At 41.7% G+C, this 15838-nt stretch overlaps 1 protein-coding gene across 6 annotated transcripts in view; it reads left to right on the forward strand.

Annotated features, from left to right (window-relative positions):
• tanc2b (tetratricopeptide repeat, ankyrin repeat and coiled-coil containing 2b) overlaps positions 1-15838 on the forward strand; it is a 157975-nt gene that overhangs the window by 13862 nt on the left and 128275 nt on the right. For all 6 annotated transcript variants that reach the window (XM_030399505.1, XM_030399494.1, XM_030399497.1 and 3 more), the window contains exon 2: positions 5056-5171. The gene's annotated coding sequence lies outside the window, so the exon portion shown is untranslated. The remainder of the gene's footprint in view (positions 1-5055; positions 5172-15838) is intronic.

A 15838-nucleotide genomic window follows, 5' to 3' on the forward strand; every position in this document is an offset into this window, starting at 1 on the left:
GAGTTGTTCTCGACAACAGTGGCTTGTATTTAAGGTAGGGGAGTGGTCCGCTGCTTAGCAACGACATATGTCAATATTAAAGTATGTTATTTGCTCTCATGTTCTACAGAAAATGGCTTTGCTTGCCTGGACAGAGACTACATGTTTTGCCTCCCACAGCTACGCGTACACAATGTTTTCCGAAATATAAGATTTAAAGGAAGCATGTGTGATACAGTTGCTTGATAGCAGATCTCCCAAAGCTAAAAGACACTGAGAGTGCCAGCATTTCCTCAAGGTCAGGGTCAGCCAGCTTCGCAGTGGGCGACAGGAAGCCAGAGGGACTGCCATCGCTAAATGCCTAATGAGCCTCTAATTGATATCCAGCTGAAAGCCCCACAGAGTGTTAATGCCAGTTCCAAGGAAACTATATTAGATTCCCTCTTCATTTAGCCAACGAGACATAGGAGGCCCTGAAGCATACATTTTTAACATGGAGTCACAGAGGCAATGAGAGCTTACGACACAGTGTGAGCACAGACCCATAACACAAACACATTCATACACACTCTACACACTTATTTTTATGACGGCACCATCATTAACTTGGACCACGCGCTTTAATAATGTTCTTCTGGTCAGTCGTAGTTTTTTACGCCTCCTCCAGCGAAAGCCAGCAATACATTCCCATGTGGCTTCACCACCATGCTAGCTGCAGTATTAAGGGACTGAATCCCATCATCTCCCACTCTTTTATTAGATGTAACTGCTGTAATGAGATGGATTTTAAGAAAGGGGCTAATCTTGGGCGATGCTTTAAACCAGCTCTGTAACCATATCCCATTCTCCACGCTTTTAGAGAGCTCTAGCCCTTCTGCCAGGACGGCGTTCAGACTCGATTTGCCTAAACGTTTCATTCATCTTGATCAAAACTGACTAAGACCAATCTAGTGCCCAAAATAACCGTGGCTGCAAAGCAACTGCAGACTTCTCGTGCTGTGCTGAGTGAAGACTTGGCAGACAGCACGTGTTTGTTAAGAAGGTTAGTATTGTTTAAAGTCGATCCCGTTTAACTCGATGTGCTCGGATAATGGCTCGACTCTCGTTATTCAATCCTGTACCTGCCACTTAGAGCGCAGACGGCTGCCAGGCTGCCGCTCGGATGTTCTGTTTTTTTGTTTCTTGAGATAAATGTTAAACACATTTCAGGATGGTTTCTGAAAGTATAAGTAGGCGTCGGAGGTGGTTGTTGTTCAACAGCTTTATACTGAGTGTCCGTTCGAAACCTTTGTGTTTTTGTTGGTGCTTTTCAGCCTCTTTCTCCAGGCTGCCACACACATGTTTTAATGAGCCAAGGTCTCAGCACTCGAGGCAGCGATTCTTATTTTGGAGCTCAGATGAAAGGGCACCTGTGCTTAAAAGGATGCTTAAGTCGGTGGAAAAAAGTGTTGCATTGGTTTTAGGGGTGAAGGCCAGACAGTCAAATTAGAAACAAGGCTTGGGCCAATATTAGATATTATCGATTATTGACATATTCTTCACAATATTGAATATCAAATAGCTATTATGGGATTTATTTTGAAAAGCAAATGCAGTATGGACATAAAATGGGTCTTAAATTGCATGATTAAGTGTCTTTATAGTCTTAATATCTTGTTTAAACCTGCAGAAACCCTTTTTATTTCTAAAACTCAGACTGAGACGTGGAATAGCAGTAGATTTTTTCAATACACAATTAAAGATTCATTAAGCCATCAAGTTATGAAGCCATGAACTTATCTTTGCTTGGTCTCTTTATATCTCAGCAGATGTTCCCTAAATTAATTGGCGATGACGATGGTAGGAGATATTTCTCCTGTTTCCTTCTTGTTTCTGTGAGTAATTGGTCCGCAGTGACCTGTGTTTTATTTGTCAAAAACAAAATACGGTCAGGGGAGATCACAGACGCCTCGTCCTGAGTGTGCAGCCTGGTCTAAGCTGGCCAATTTGTCTGAGTACCTATTTCTCAAAGTGGCAGAAAGAGCCTGAGACACAGCTGCGGTTTTCTTCATGATGTGAAGCAGCAGCACATTTCTGGCCAAACATGAACTGCTCGACTTTACACAGAGGCGTTTGTATTACATGAAAGCTTCAACACTCATGGCCTCTGAGAAGGAGATGAGAGGGGAAGGCTTAAATGCCATATTTATCAGTGAAATGGGGACTTGGATAATTTGTTTTGATCATTTTCTGGCCTTTTCAGTAATAATACAGAAGCCACAGTGGACAAAGGAGAATTATGCATTCTGCCACATGATTGAGATTTGAAAGGGACTTTCTATGGGACTCTAGCTAGCCAGTGTTGTTTTTTTTCTAATTGAGTGCCCTTTTTTTTTTGCTTCGGCAATCCATATCATATTAAACCAGACGACTAGCGCAGGGAGGTGTTTTGCCCTTGCTTCTCTTCTCATCATCATCTGCTAGGAGGGGGGGGCGACAGCTGCCCGGCCTTCGTGACCCTTCTAGCTTCAAGTGACAAGGAGAGCCGACCTTCCAAAATGTTTTGTGTCTGTCAGCGGCCATATTTCCTTAACCCTGACACCATTAACTAACTTGTCCATTAAAGTCGTTTTTACTCGCTGAAAAAAAAACTTTTAGAGGTGTTTAATTTGAGCAAATCAAAAAGAAAACAGACAAAAATAATTTCTGCTGGAGGAGATGACATTTTATTAAACAAACATGTTATTCATTTTAGATTAAAACAGCCGAATGTCACCCCAAACAGAGGCAATTTAAATCCCCCCTGCAAGCCTTCAAAGCCCTGAACAAAAAGAATTCAATATATAATCAATATGAATATAATCAAACTGAGACTTCTGGAGATATGAATGTCTTACAGCTTCTCATTATTATTGCTGTAACTTATTTAGACTTCCATTGGTTGCCTCAGCTTAATTAACGTGTTGGCAACTCGGTGTGAAATTCAGATTAAGTCTTATAAAGCGTTCCCTTCAGAGAGCGTCGTGCAAACCATAATTAGAAAATGGAGAAAAAAAAAAGCATTAAGTCCATGTGACACCCTTGAGGAAACTTGATTATTGTGTTGCAGTTTTGTTTGAAGACGTCTTTTGTGCCGAAATGACATTCTGCTACCTTTGAAAATCTAGTTTATGAATATCAGCTGCCTGACATTGGAGGGGATCACTGAGGGCTTCTGCAAGGACTCTGAGACGCTCCAACAAATTAGTTGAATCACGCCGGGGGCTGATCTTTAGTCTTGACAGCTAAGGAACCGTTTGTTTAACAAATACTGGAGTATTTCTCTCATAACTTAGTTTTAAAACCGAGCGGAGTCCTCCCTCCAAAAGTGTGGGCTAATTAATTCTCCACAGAGCAACTTAGCTGCCAATTGTGTTTATGTAATCGCCTGATAACTTGGAACATATGTTTCTGTGGGCCAGTGTGGCTCCGACTAATTAATCTTTACAAAGATTATTTTGGGGCATTGTTTAGTTTTACTGCATCGTTTATAACAAAATAAAATAATTTATGAGATATTTGGGTCGGGCAATATAACAACATTATCTTGTTGTCATGATAAAACACTATATTGTGTATTTATGTCGTGACACGGCACAAGTGTTGTCCTTTCCTGGTTTTAAAGGCTACATTACTGTAAAATGAGGCTAATTTCTAAAGTTACCAGACTCTTTTAGGAGTTCTAACACTTGTGTTTACTCACCAAGTCATTATATCCACATTACTGATGATGGTCTATCTACCAACAGTCATGTCATCTGTACAATATGGTTGGCATTTGGTCAAATACATCATTGTATTTGATTTTGGCGCTGTATTAATTCATTCCCTAAATCATACTCATAAATTGAGAAACCTTTTAGTCCATCAAAAATACTCAACGCAATTTCCCCGAACACAAAGTGACGTCTTCAATCTGCTTCTTTTGTCCAACCAACAGTCCAAAACCTGAAGACTACATGTTTATGGAGCAAATCCTCCATTTAATAATGTGGAACCTGCAAAAGTTTGACATTTTTGCTTTTTTGAGTTTAAAATTCAGTCATTATCTTCTCACCTCCATGCTGATAGAAAATCAGGTGATGTTTCGTAGTCCACAAAACATTTTTGGAGCTTCACAGCATCTGAAGTTGGCTGGAACTTTTAAAATGTTATTATGGCTCCTCACAGCTCGTCCGGTGTGATCCAGGTCTCCAGGAGCTGTGAGACGTTATTTACACCCTTCAACTTCAAAAGTGTAGATATTATCTTCTGAAACCTGTTTAGGATCTTGGGGCTTCTAGACGCTTGGATTAGAGTATTTTGGTTTTAGATTTAAGTCTTTTGGTCTTAGGTTTTAGTTTTCCTCTAATATGAAGAAATGTCTTGTTCCATTTGCGTGACGGTAACTGGATAATGACTGCATTTATTATTCATTAGTGAAGTGTTCCTTTAACTGATGACTACTTGTTGCATCTCTACTGTGTTTTGTGACCATTAGATGCTTTAATGTATAAAATCTTTGGATTTTTTGATGAACAGTTTTTTGTAAACTTGTAATATTTGAGTTTCGCATCCCTCCCTCTCCCTCCCTCCCTCTCCCTCCCTCCCCTTTGTTTTCATGTTTCTCACATGACTCCAGACATCTCCCACACAAAAATTTCAGTCCCCTCTCTCCCCCATTCTTAACTGGCCACCTAATGACATAATGACAGATTTGGTCGGAGTGCTTCAGGACTCAGTGGCTCTGCATCACAACTCTGAAAGCAGCACTTTATGTCAGATCCGCCCCCTGAAGAGGGTGACAACTGTCTACTGTCCCAGTCAGCCCTTTGACAAGCAGCCCTTGTCGATACCGCAAACTGCATTTTTTTTTTTTTCTTTTTTGCATCAGCAGCCGCTGTTTGTGTTCTCTGTTGGAAAAAGATCATCAACAGAGTGAACAGCGACCGGGCAGGCAGTCCACCGCGTAGACCCGCCACGCTGCGTCTTCTGCCATGTGTCAGTACAAGCCTCCCTCAGTCAGTCGCCAGCCTTGAGTTAAAGTTTTTTTTATTTCCCTGTGGTTTGCCTTTGTAGAGAACTGTCGGGTGTCCCCTCTGCAGAGGGATCTGGACCGTGGTTCAGCCTAGCGAAATGTAGCGCCTCACTGCCCTCAAAGCCGGATTTGGAGACCTGCCTGCTGTCTACTCATGGTGAGTCATCTCTCAAGTTTCACGGCACTTGAACTAGCGCTTATAGCCGGGACCTTTTTAGCTATTGCAACATAACACTGAAGTCATTGTGTACAACATTCACAGAACAATAGATGAATTGTTATCCATGTGTTTACAAGTAGACAAAGGTCTTGAGTACATGCTCACTGTTTCATAGTATTTTATCTAAAACGATGAATTGGAAGCCTTTGAAGCAGGTTGTTTCTTGTAAGCAAATATTTGCCTCCACAATGTTTTTTTTCAGGTTAGTGGAAAGAATACATCTAAAATACACATTCAGTTTTCATTACTGGAAATCAGAACGTAATTTTCTTAATGTAAGTAATCAGCTGGGGATGTTTCACGGTAATATCTATGAGGTAAAGCGGCTTTAAGCAACACTGTTTTAGCTAACGTCCTGTCCATTCTGCAATTAGCCATCCCCTCTCTCCTCTCTACATCACCACAACAGCACACAGACAGGACAGGACCGCCTCTTTATGGAGTTCTCTGTCCTGATTGGATAAAGTGGGCGGGGATACCAGGGATGTCTTGTCTCTTTTGCTGTATGAGAGACACACTGTTGTTTGTTCACATATTCATAGCCTGACTTTTATAGCCTGACAGTTTATTCTTAATATCACTGACAGATTTATTTTTTAGGGTTGTTGACAGTATTTTGAACCTGGCTCTATCCAATGTTCAGATTTCTGTTCTGGAAATGTGTGTTTTTAATTACATAATGCCTTACTTGTGTATTTTAACAATACATTTAAAAAAAACATTGTCCTAATGTCGGGTCTCCCCTTTAAAGAGACTCTTCCTTAAACAAACTTTTCAACAAAGCACCCACAAACTAGTCAACCTTGGAGAATTGACCCTTTACACGTACTTAATCACAATGCATCAAGGTGACACTGCAGAGTTACTGTTTCGCCGGCAAAATCTTATCATAAGGAAATAGATTCATGTCATCTGCTTCTATCTTCATTATGATTTTTTTTGTAATACCTGCTGTCATCTGTTCAGAAGAAGCTGTCCGTCAGAAAAAGTCTTATCTTTAAGAAGCGTCTCGAGTACTGATCGACGTGTCGGCCCGGGGCCATATGTAATTACTCTGTGACTGGCCAGCCATGAAATTGTTGTTTGGCTCTGAAATGGATCCAAAGTCATTCAATAAGAAGTTTTTTTAAGAGTTAGGCCGTCTGGTTCTGGCAAAATAAGAACCAAAGTGACGGTGGTAGCATTGCACAGGCTGTAAGATGATTGGAGAGGAGCTGCGGATAAGGTAATGAAAACATATTTTTTATAACTGATTCATCGATTTGATTACTTTTTTTTGATTAATGGAGAAAATGATTGTATAAATTGACAACAATTCATCCTTAGTTTCAGCTCTAGTAAGAAGTTGACGCAGGTACCTGCCAGTGTCTTTGGTAATCTCATTACCAGCATGTAACTTTGTAATCCACACATTAGTCTGCAGTGTGTGTCTGAAGACAAACAACTTCTGTCAGCTGTTAGAGGGAGTGTGCAGCTCGCAGGCTGCAGAGAGGTATGCAGAGTGACAGTCGCTGGCTCGAATGTGTGCAGCTGTGGCCTGCAAGATGCGGGCCGGCAAATGGAGTGGAAGAGTAGTCCAATTAAACTCTGCCTCTCCTCTGAGAAAGAGGCTAACGGCTCTGAACGCCGGCCTCTCGCTCCCTGGCAGAAAGTGCTGACACAGATTTTTTGTCTGACTGAAATGCCTTCTGACCGCACGACACTGGCTCTTTTCTCCCTCCGAGACACCACCGGCGTAAAAAGCCGGGGCTGCACAAAAGAGACACAGTCTGCGAGCACTGCTTAGGTGGTGGCATAAATTATAATCATACCATAAACTGCCGCTAAGGTCCGCATTACTCACATTTTCAAGGGTGAGGAAGGAATGGGTTTGTCTGAGCCTTTAATTGGGTTTATATGCTTAAAACCTCTCAAACCTGGTGAGCAGATTAATCTTGCTTTACGTTTACAGCCCCGTCTTTGACATCTGTTCAAACATGCACAAGTGCCTTGTCCCTTTTGGCATGCGGCCTTGATCTGTCAGTCTGTGATTGACAGGTCAGCTCTTGTGTTGATCACTGGTGCAAAGATGCAGAAACATGACAGCATCTCCAGGCACATAAAAAAAAAAGATGGATTCTACTCCTCCAATTGTGCGTGTCATCAAATGTGATGGCGTTCCCCTCTGGAAGTTTTGGGTGGTGGAGGTGGTTTTCGGTGTATTTTTCAATGTGGAGAAGCTGTAGTCACTATTTTCTACATGCCTCGTGTAAGTCGACCGCATTTATAGGCTCTCTTCTCATAGTATTAGTCACGCTCTGACCAATCGGCTGCTTCAGGCTGTAAATCTCGGCTGAGTGCTGGAGGGGACGATGATGAGGGTGATCAGCGTTGTCAAGTTGTAGAAGGGGATCAGAAGAAGACGGCCTCTCCCCTGTGGGATGTGTGGGCGGCTAGCTGCAGCCCACAGCTACTGAAGGGGAGCTGTGTCAAATCTGACATGCCGAAACCCACAAACGCCAACACTGACAGCCAGTTGTGACGAAAACCAATTTACAGGCACGATAAATTCTGTTTGAGTTGTGGGGGAGCTGTCCTCCCTGGCTTGATCTTGTTCCTTTAGTCTTTTAGTCATCCTTGTATGGTGGTAGGTAGGCTGGTTTCTATTTGCTCTCTGTTGGGACTTGTAGTCACAAATCTGCCAAAGATTTAAAGGAGATTAAACAAGAGTTTATTTTCTCAAGTAGCTGGAATGTACCAGGGACACGATGCAGGTAGGATGCTCATTTTAAGGTTTTCTTAGACATAAAACAGAAGCCCCAGATTTCGATCTACATTTTTTTGAAGATGGATAAAGACTGAGACATGCAGTTCAGGTACTTCTGTCTTGTCTTATATGAAACACTCAGACAGAATTGGCTGGGAACTCTTGTGACACACAGGCAAAAAACTCTCACCCACAGAGACCTGGCCTCAATTCCCGGTAGGACTACATCTGTCTTAGTCATGCATTCCAGCTAACGCTGTTGGGAGTTTAGCGGGAAGCCAGTGAGGGATTGTGCTCCGGACGAGTTCCTCCAGCCTGAATGCTGAGAGGTGGGATCCAAGATGTATAGCACGCGCATCTAGGAAAACCTCAACCTGACTTGTAGCATCATCATGTTGATTTGGAACACAACCAACCAACTGAGTTGTTCGTTTTATTCACTACTGTATCTTACATCTCAAATATTAAGGGTGCATTATCTAGAAATCCCTGCTCTAAACAAGTCAGGGGGCAGCTTATCAATGCAGTATCGGCTAAATGTTGCTGAATTTAGCTAGTTAGCTTAGTTAGCGGTGTAGGTAGTTCCCCACCCAACGACCCAACATGTCTGTAATCCGTAGTACAACCAAAAAGACTAAAAGATTCTGAGGAGCTTTTTGTCGAGATAACGGCTCATTCATTGGAAGTTGAACAAGTGAGTTCTGTATTGACCGCCTCCCCATCATGTTAAACATCTTGTTATAATTATAATATCCCTAGTTTTTAGGAGTATGTTCACACTGACAATAAAAATGAGATTAATTTTCTAAGAAAGCATAAATATTAAACAATATCAAGCTAATGCTGGCCCTTGGACAATAGCAGTTGAGGACCCCCTGTTCTTCAGTGTCTTCTGGCTTGTTTGCTTACAGCTACAAGTGAGTCTTATTGTCATGCAGCTCATTTAAGCATGTCTGGCTGGTGGCTTTGAAGCTGGACACGTCGGTCAGCTCTGGACTCGTCGGCTTGAGATTGGAGGCTGCTGCTTCGGCTTTGAGCAGAGAAATCTCTCTGTCAGGGGGAAATATTGGAAGCTGCACATGAAAGAGCTCCAGGAGGCTTTTATACCATTTGTCAAAAGAAGAGTTCTGTGTTTGTCTCCTCAGTCGAGTTATGAATATATGTTGTTAATGACTGAATTGCTTGGCAGAGAATATTTTCCGAAGTAATTTCTTCAGAAAAATCTGGTCTTGTACAACTAAAAGCCTTCAATCTAACTACAGACCTCAGCTGCCCATCTTAAAGCAATGTTATTAAGCATAATAGCTTCCAGTGGTCTCTCTAATGGCTTGCAAAGTCCAGAATGTACTAGCCAGCGTCCAGCACAGGAAATGAAAGGCCCAGAAGTCAGTCTGTGCTAATGTATGGTTTTGAGAAGTCACACCGCGTGAACAGCATGAAAAAGAAACAATTCACAATTCTTTCTCGTTTCACTCCATGCATAATAATAGTGGGGGTAGAAGAAGATATACGGCCCAGCAAAAGTGCTGTGAATTAATTTCCTTCCTGTCAAAATTGGGACTCTTTTTTTAAACCACTTCTCTCCAAAACCCTGCCAGATTAAGTCCAGTGTGGCAGTTTGCAGGCTACAAATCATAATCTATTATGATCCCTGGCCTAACCTCACCTCACCTCAATATCTCCTCTGTAATTTGTTGTGCTGTGTTTGGACTTAGTGCAACAAGACCACAACAGCTTGTGGGCATCTCTTCTGAATTGACTTGTTGAGGTATGTAGTGGGGAAATTTTTTTTTCCGTAACCATCAACAGTAAATTGCAAATTATTAAGACATTCCATGTTGAGCTTCATTCTGCCCAGTCAGCCATGGTTTCTTCATCTTCATCACAGTATTTAGCATAATTAATGTGTGCATGAGATTACAAATACGCAGCAGACGCAGAGGTAAACAGAGACATCCGGCTATCATCTGGGCTTTTCAGGGAGTTCTTTAAAGTGATGCTCCTGTGGGACCATGCATGCACAGGTTTGTTCAAAATCGACTCCTCCCCTCTCATCTCTGCCAGCCGTCATTGACAGCTGGGCCCCGCTAACAGCTGCCTCCCCTCCCCCAAAATCTAATGCATTACAAAACAAAAAGAGTTGCCAGCGAGCAACGGTGCTTTGCAGGGGAGCAAATTGTTGAGTGACGCCACTGGGAATTCATGGGTGGTCCCTGATTTGTTTAGAGGTGCAGCTATTCTCCTTATTGATTAATCTGCCAATTGTTTCCTCGATTAATCGTTTGGAAAAAGTCAAAAATGCCAATTACAGTTTCCCAGAACCCAAGACAACATATACCACAAATAACAGTTAAAGACATAAAAAGATATTCAGTAAGATATTACATTAATCTAATCGCATCTAATAAAGAAAAGCAGCAAACATTCAATATTGAGAAGCAAGAACTAGATAATATTTAGCTTTTATGTCAGTGACTCAAACTTCAGATTATCTTCGGTCAGTAGACAAATTGATTAATGGACTAATCGTTTTGGCTCACGTCATGTAGGTTCACAAAGCGTGGCTTGATCTTTAAGTTTGATTCATTTCAGGTCAATCCTCTCCGTCCAGGGGGAAATTTGTGAGGATTTGACATTAATTACCTCCGCCAAGGAGATTATGTTCTTAGTTGGTTTGTCAGCAGGATTTCACAAAAACTACAGAACAGATTTACATGAAACTTGGATGGCGGATGGGTCTCGGCCCAGAATAGACCTCATTATCTTTTGTGTAAATCTGGGTACTTTTCTGGGTAGATTTTTGTTGATTTTCCAGGGAATAATGCATGGATCTTGATGAAAATAAATATTTATTTCAATTTTTCAATTTTTATTTATAATATTTAGGTGGATATGAAGGCGTATGATCTGATGCAGATCCAAATGAATATCTAAACCTTGTGGATTTAAATATGTTTTTTTGTTTTTTTTCTGATTTTGGCCTTTCACATATATTTCAGATATAAACTTCTTTAGTTTCTTCAGTTTAGTTTAGTTCTTTTAGAAAAAAGATGCTTAAAGTAATTTGTAATTATTAAACTCCAAGTCAAGTTTGCTGATGCAATGCACTGATGTCATTCATAGACAAACTAAATTATACTGTCAGATTATGGGGAGAGAAACACGACGATTAGGTTCGAATGTGTTGATGCTTTCTATTTATGATGCTGACGTCAAGAAAACCCACAAGAAGTCCATGTACCGTGCCAATCCCAAAGGTACAGAGAGTCATCAGACATTCAGAGGCTGGGTACGGTTTCAAAACCACAGGACAAGAACAGAACAGATCAATAGGGTACTGCGATCCATCCAAACAGGCAGGGAGAGGAGGTGGAGTAGTTCAGGTGTAACAGAAAGGTTCACCTACTGACATTTGGTGCTGACCAAATTAGTTTCTACCCTTAGCCTGGCCTGCCCGCTCATAAATAAGACCGAAATGCAGGTCCAATTGTGAAAAGTGAATGTTGACAGTTTCGTTCACGTCTGGGGAAATAAGTCTGTGAATTACACCAGCATGGATATAAATGTTTTTTTCCATTGAAGCAGAGGCACACAGACTGATATAGGAAATGAATTTGTTTCCCAATGAATTATGCATCGCTCCTGTCCTATATTACCATCTACACATCCATGATGTTCACATCCACTCTGTGGAGAAGCTTCATTGTCCACTGTGAATTAGCAGCACCTCTCTAATTTCCTTTCATCTCAGCCTCAGACAGTTTCCACGTGAGGTGCGTATGCCTTTAGGCTGCAAATTACTTAACGCTGAAAAAGAGGCTCTGACAGGTTCCAGGAATGTACTGTACTACTGTTTTTTTTTAATGTAATCAGTCATGTGGAAAGGAAAAAAAAAAAAGGATTCGGGTCTACAAATAAGTTCAGCTTTGTCATTAGAAATGGAATGTGTGCCTTAGATTCTTGCTTCTGACATGCGTCTCGAGCTTTATAAATATACTTTTCAGACCAGACTCACTGTTATTTTCAGCAATACAATACCACAATGAACAGAACATATTGGAGTGCATCACAAGGGCAATGATACCTTCAGGGTTGCTATTTGTGGCTATGAATCTGGATCCGAGCGGACGGTATTAAAGGATAGAAGGGAGCGTGGGCAGGAGAGAAAACATCTTAAATTACTTGCTCTTCCAGTTCAGCCCACCACCAGACTGCTGTCAGGCTGACTGGACTGACGTTTGATTGAAAGCGCAGACGAGACCGCGGAAAAAAAAACAAGACCCAATTAGCGTGTTAGCTGACCACTGACCCCTCTGATAGCCATTTGATGACCAGCAATAAAAGTCTCTCAGATTCCAGCCGCCACCGCACCGTGTGTGGATCACGTGGCTCAGGCACAGAGTGACTCCCATAGTCAAACAGTACACACAAGCACACAAGCATGGTGATAGCCCTAGGATGCCATTAAAGGAACAGTTCAACCAAACTGAAAGAATCATAATCTGCTCTGGCCTTTGCCAGTGATAAGTCATGTGAGGTTTCGTAGTCCATAAACCATTTCTCCTGAGCTGTGGTACTGAGTAATGGACAGGACATTTTTTGCTGAACATTAAATTTACACTGAAGTTGATCTTTTGGGTATAAAATGTCATCACTTCATCCTTTTATTCTATTGAGATGTTTTACATTATTTCACAATAAATTCATCTTGTACCTTGCATTATGACAAAATCTAAATAAAAGTCTACATCTATTTTAGACAGTAGAGTGTTGAGGATGAGTTCAGGAGGCTCACAGCCTGAGAGGAAGAGGAATCTGCTCTGTAGTCTCGCGGTACGGCAGCAGATACTTCTGTATCTTTAGCCAGATGGCCCCATCCAGTCCCCATCTACTTCATTTGTTTCGGAGAATGCTGCACCGCTGTTTTGTGGTAAAGCTCCAGAATTGTTTGTGGACAACAAAACTTCGCCTGACTTTCCATTTGCACGAGGTCTAGAAGATACTGACTGAATTTTCATCTGTGGGCGAACTGCTCCTTTAAGTCTCTCAAACAGATGTTGGCAATCATCCATACTGTTTTCACTTTAGCAGCAGTGCGTTTTAGTGGCTTTTAATTGAAAGATACTTATCTTGAGTCATTCCATTAAATGACTTTGATTGTTTTCATGTCGCATTGCAATTATTTGTCTTTTGTTATTCTGAGTAATCCGGAGTGTTTGGTTGATGAGGCTGCGCGGAGAAAAATTAATGAGCTACACATGAAAGAAAGGGCATCTTCACTCTGTCTCGTCCTGATTAATTTCACTTATACAAAACAGTGTCTTCTTATTACACCCCATCCTCTCTTGGGTGATAGTGTCTGCTGTCTGAAGCATATCTTCAAGAGGCCATGTGTCTGTATGTGTGTGCAAGATGAAGCCATGTGAACCTGCCAATCAGATAGAAGATGATTAAGTGGCAAATACAGGCTGGTTCTCCGGGTGAGGAGATATTATGTAGATGCAAACATGCAGGATCCCCTCCAGTCCTTCCTCTTCCCTGAAGGTCACAAGCGACAGATGAGTTTGCCTTTCGTCAGGCCTCATGCCACGGACATTAGCAGGCTGAGCCCGGCCTTGCCAACATCAGCAAAAGAGAAGAGCTAGGTGCTTTTGGCCTCTTGAGGTGGTGTGTGTATGGCTGACACATTCTGTCTACACCGAGTGTAAACAGAGCAAAAACAGGAGACTGTGGGGAAGGATATTTAGAGCGGATGGAATTAGGAAAGAAAAATAATCAAGTCCATCCAAAGCATGCATATTTAATTAATTAGTCAGGATTTTTGGCCGTGCAGCAGCCAGTGGAGTTTATACTATAGGTCAACTGCAGGTGATATAAAATTACCATCACCATCTGTTTTGGCTACACTGATCAGCAGGAGCTTAAACACATCATCATGAATGAATTTCATATCAGTGCCCGCTGACATTGAAAAAGTTGTGTGTGGTGGTCTTCTCTTACATCTCCCTTCCCGCAAACGACCAATAAAGTCTTCGAAAACTGGTGGGCTGCAGATCAGAATACTAGGTGACCATGTGAGTTACGGTTGGGTTTCATTACTGAACTTTATAGAGGCAGGCTGCCCAGGAGAGAGCGCCTTCGTAATGGACCCCTGCCAGGCACTTGGTCCACAAAATAATTGGCAGGGTCCACCACATGTATGTCTGCTGTGTATGTGGGCGGTTTCAGAAGTCATGTGTGTCTCTGAGGTGGTGCTGAGTATCACAGGATGTCTGGATGTCTCTTAACATCTGGACTCAAATCAGTCTTGACCCACTGAACCGCGTCATTTCACTTAATCAGCACCATTGTGTTCAGGTGATCATTTATTTTATATTTCATCTATTAATGTGTTTTTGTTAAATGTGAAGGATGTAGTGTTGGGACAGAAATAATTATCAGAAGAGAAAGATCTTCACAAACTAAACAAACTAAATAAACAAACACTCTTCTTTTTCATGACAGAGTAAACAAACTGACCTTAGAGGACAACACAACCTCATACTGCTTTAAGTTGTTTATATGTGGCGGACCCTGCCACCTTTTAACTCCAAACAGTGTTCTGGGACCTTATTTTCCTCTGAGAACAGCTTGTTTATTCACTTATGGAAATAAAACATATTTATGAGTTTGTATTATTACCTTATTAATATTGTAAATAATAACTTTAGCGTTTGAATTTATTCTCCAAGACTTCATAGTGCCACTTGAAAATGTTGCTGCTTAAATTAGAGCTTGACTGATTTTACTGATTTTTGGGCGATGTTGGTGCCAATGGCCGATGGCAAAATTAATATAAGAGAGGTAAAGTATTCTAATGTCAATAATCGGCCAGTGCGCTCTCATTTTTTGCAATATGTATTTAACGCTTGGGACAATGATATGGAGCGGGGGCGGGACAGAAGAGCTGATATAATGGTCGGCTGATATCATCAATATTGACAAGAGTGAGAATCTCGATCTAGATTTCATTGATACCATTTCCATCATCCAATCTACTTATTTGTTGCAAGCTGAAGCATCCAACTGTCAATGATTGGCAAGTGTGATAAGTAAAATATGACACACTTATTATTATCTGGCTGCGAGCAGCAGTGCAATTTAAAGCAGCTGAGATTTTGAATTGACTTGGCTTGACTTGGCTTACACTTTGAGTTGCAGTCTGCAGTCCGTGCACCTCGGCTGTATGTACGCAGGGTTAGATATCATCCCATGCGTCTGCTCCAGTGCCCGGTTAAGTTGGTTCAAGTTCATTTCAGATGAAGACTTTAGTAACTCTGCCAGCTTGAAGGAAAGCAACCCAGGAGTACCCCCGTGGCTTTACTCCACTTAGAAGCCATGCTAAGCCTATCAGCCACTCTGCTGCACTTGATACACAATAGCCTCAGGCAAGGAAGTCCAGCACTCTATCTGGCTCTGCTGCTCAGAGATACAAACTTACTACAATCCCTCAGCAGGCCTCTGGCTAAGTACTGTGTGTCAAGCATTTTAAGGAAATGAATGTTACTGGGATACACACATCGGCAAGAAATTAGAGCAAGTGGGTAGCTTGTGCTAGCTGGTTGTTTAGCTCTTCCCTTGAAGTGGCCAGATCGACCCATCTGAGGGCTGGTTATGTCATGACAGCGCGGAGCGAAGGAGTTACAATTCTGTGTGAAACCAGCTTCAGGCTGGCATCGGATCCCTGCGAGAGCAGTGCCAGGACAAGATGTGTGAGGATGTTCTGAGAAGTTATCACAGCCGTTTTATGCTTTCATTCAGAGGGCTTACAGGGAAAAAAGCAGTCACACCTTCTTAAGTTTCTGTTTTTTCTTTTACA

The sequence above is a fragment of the Sparus aurata genome, chromosome 20 (genome assembly GCF_900880675.1).
Source record: "Sparus aurata chromosome 20, fSpaAur1.1, whole genome shotgun sequence".
NCBI lineage: Eukaryota > Metazoa > Chordata > Actinopteri > Spariformes > Sparidae > Sparus > Sparus aurata.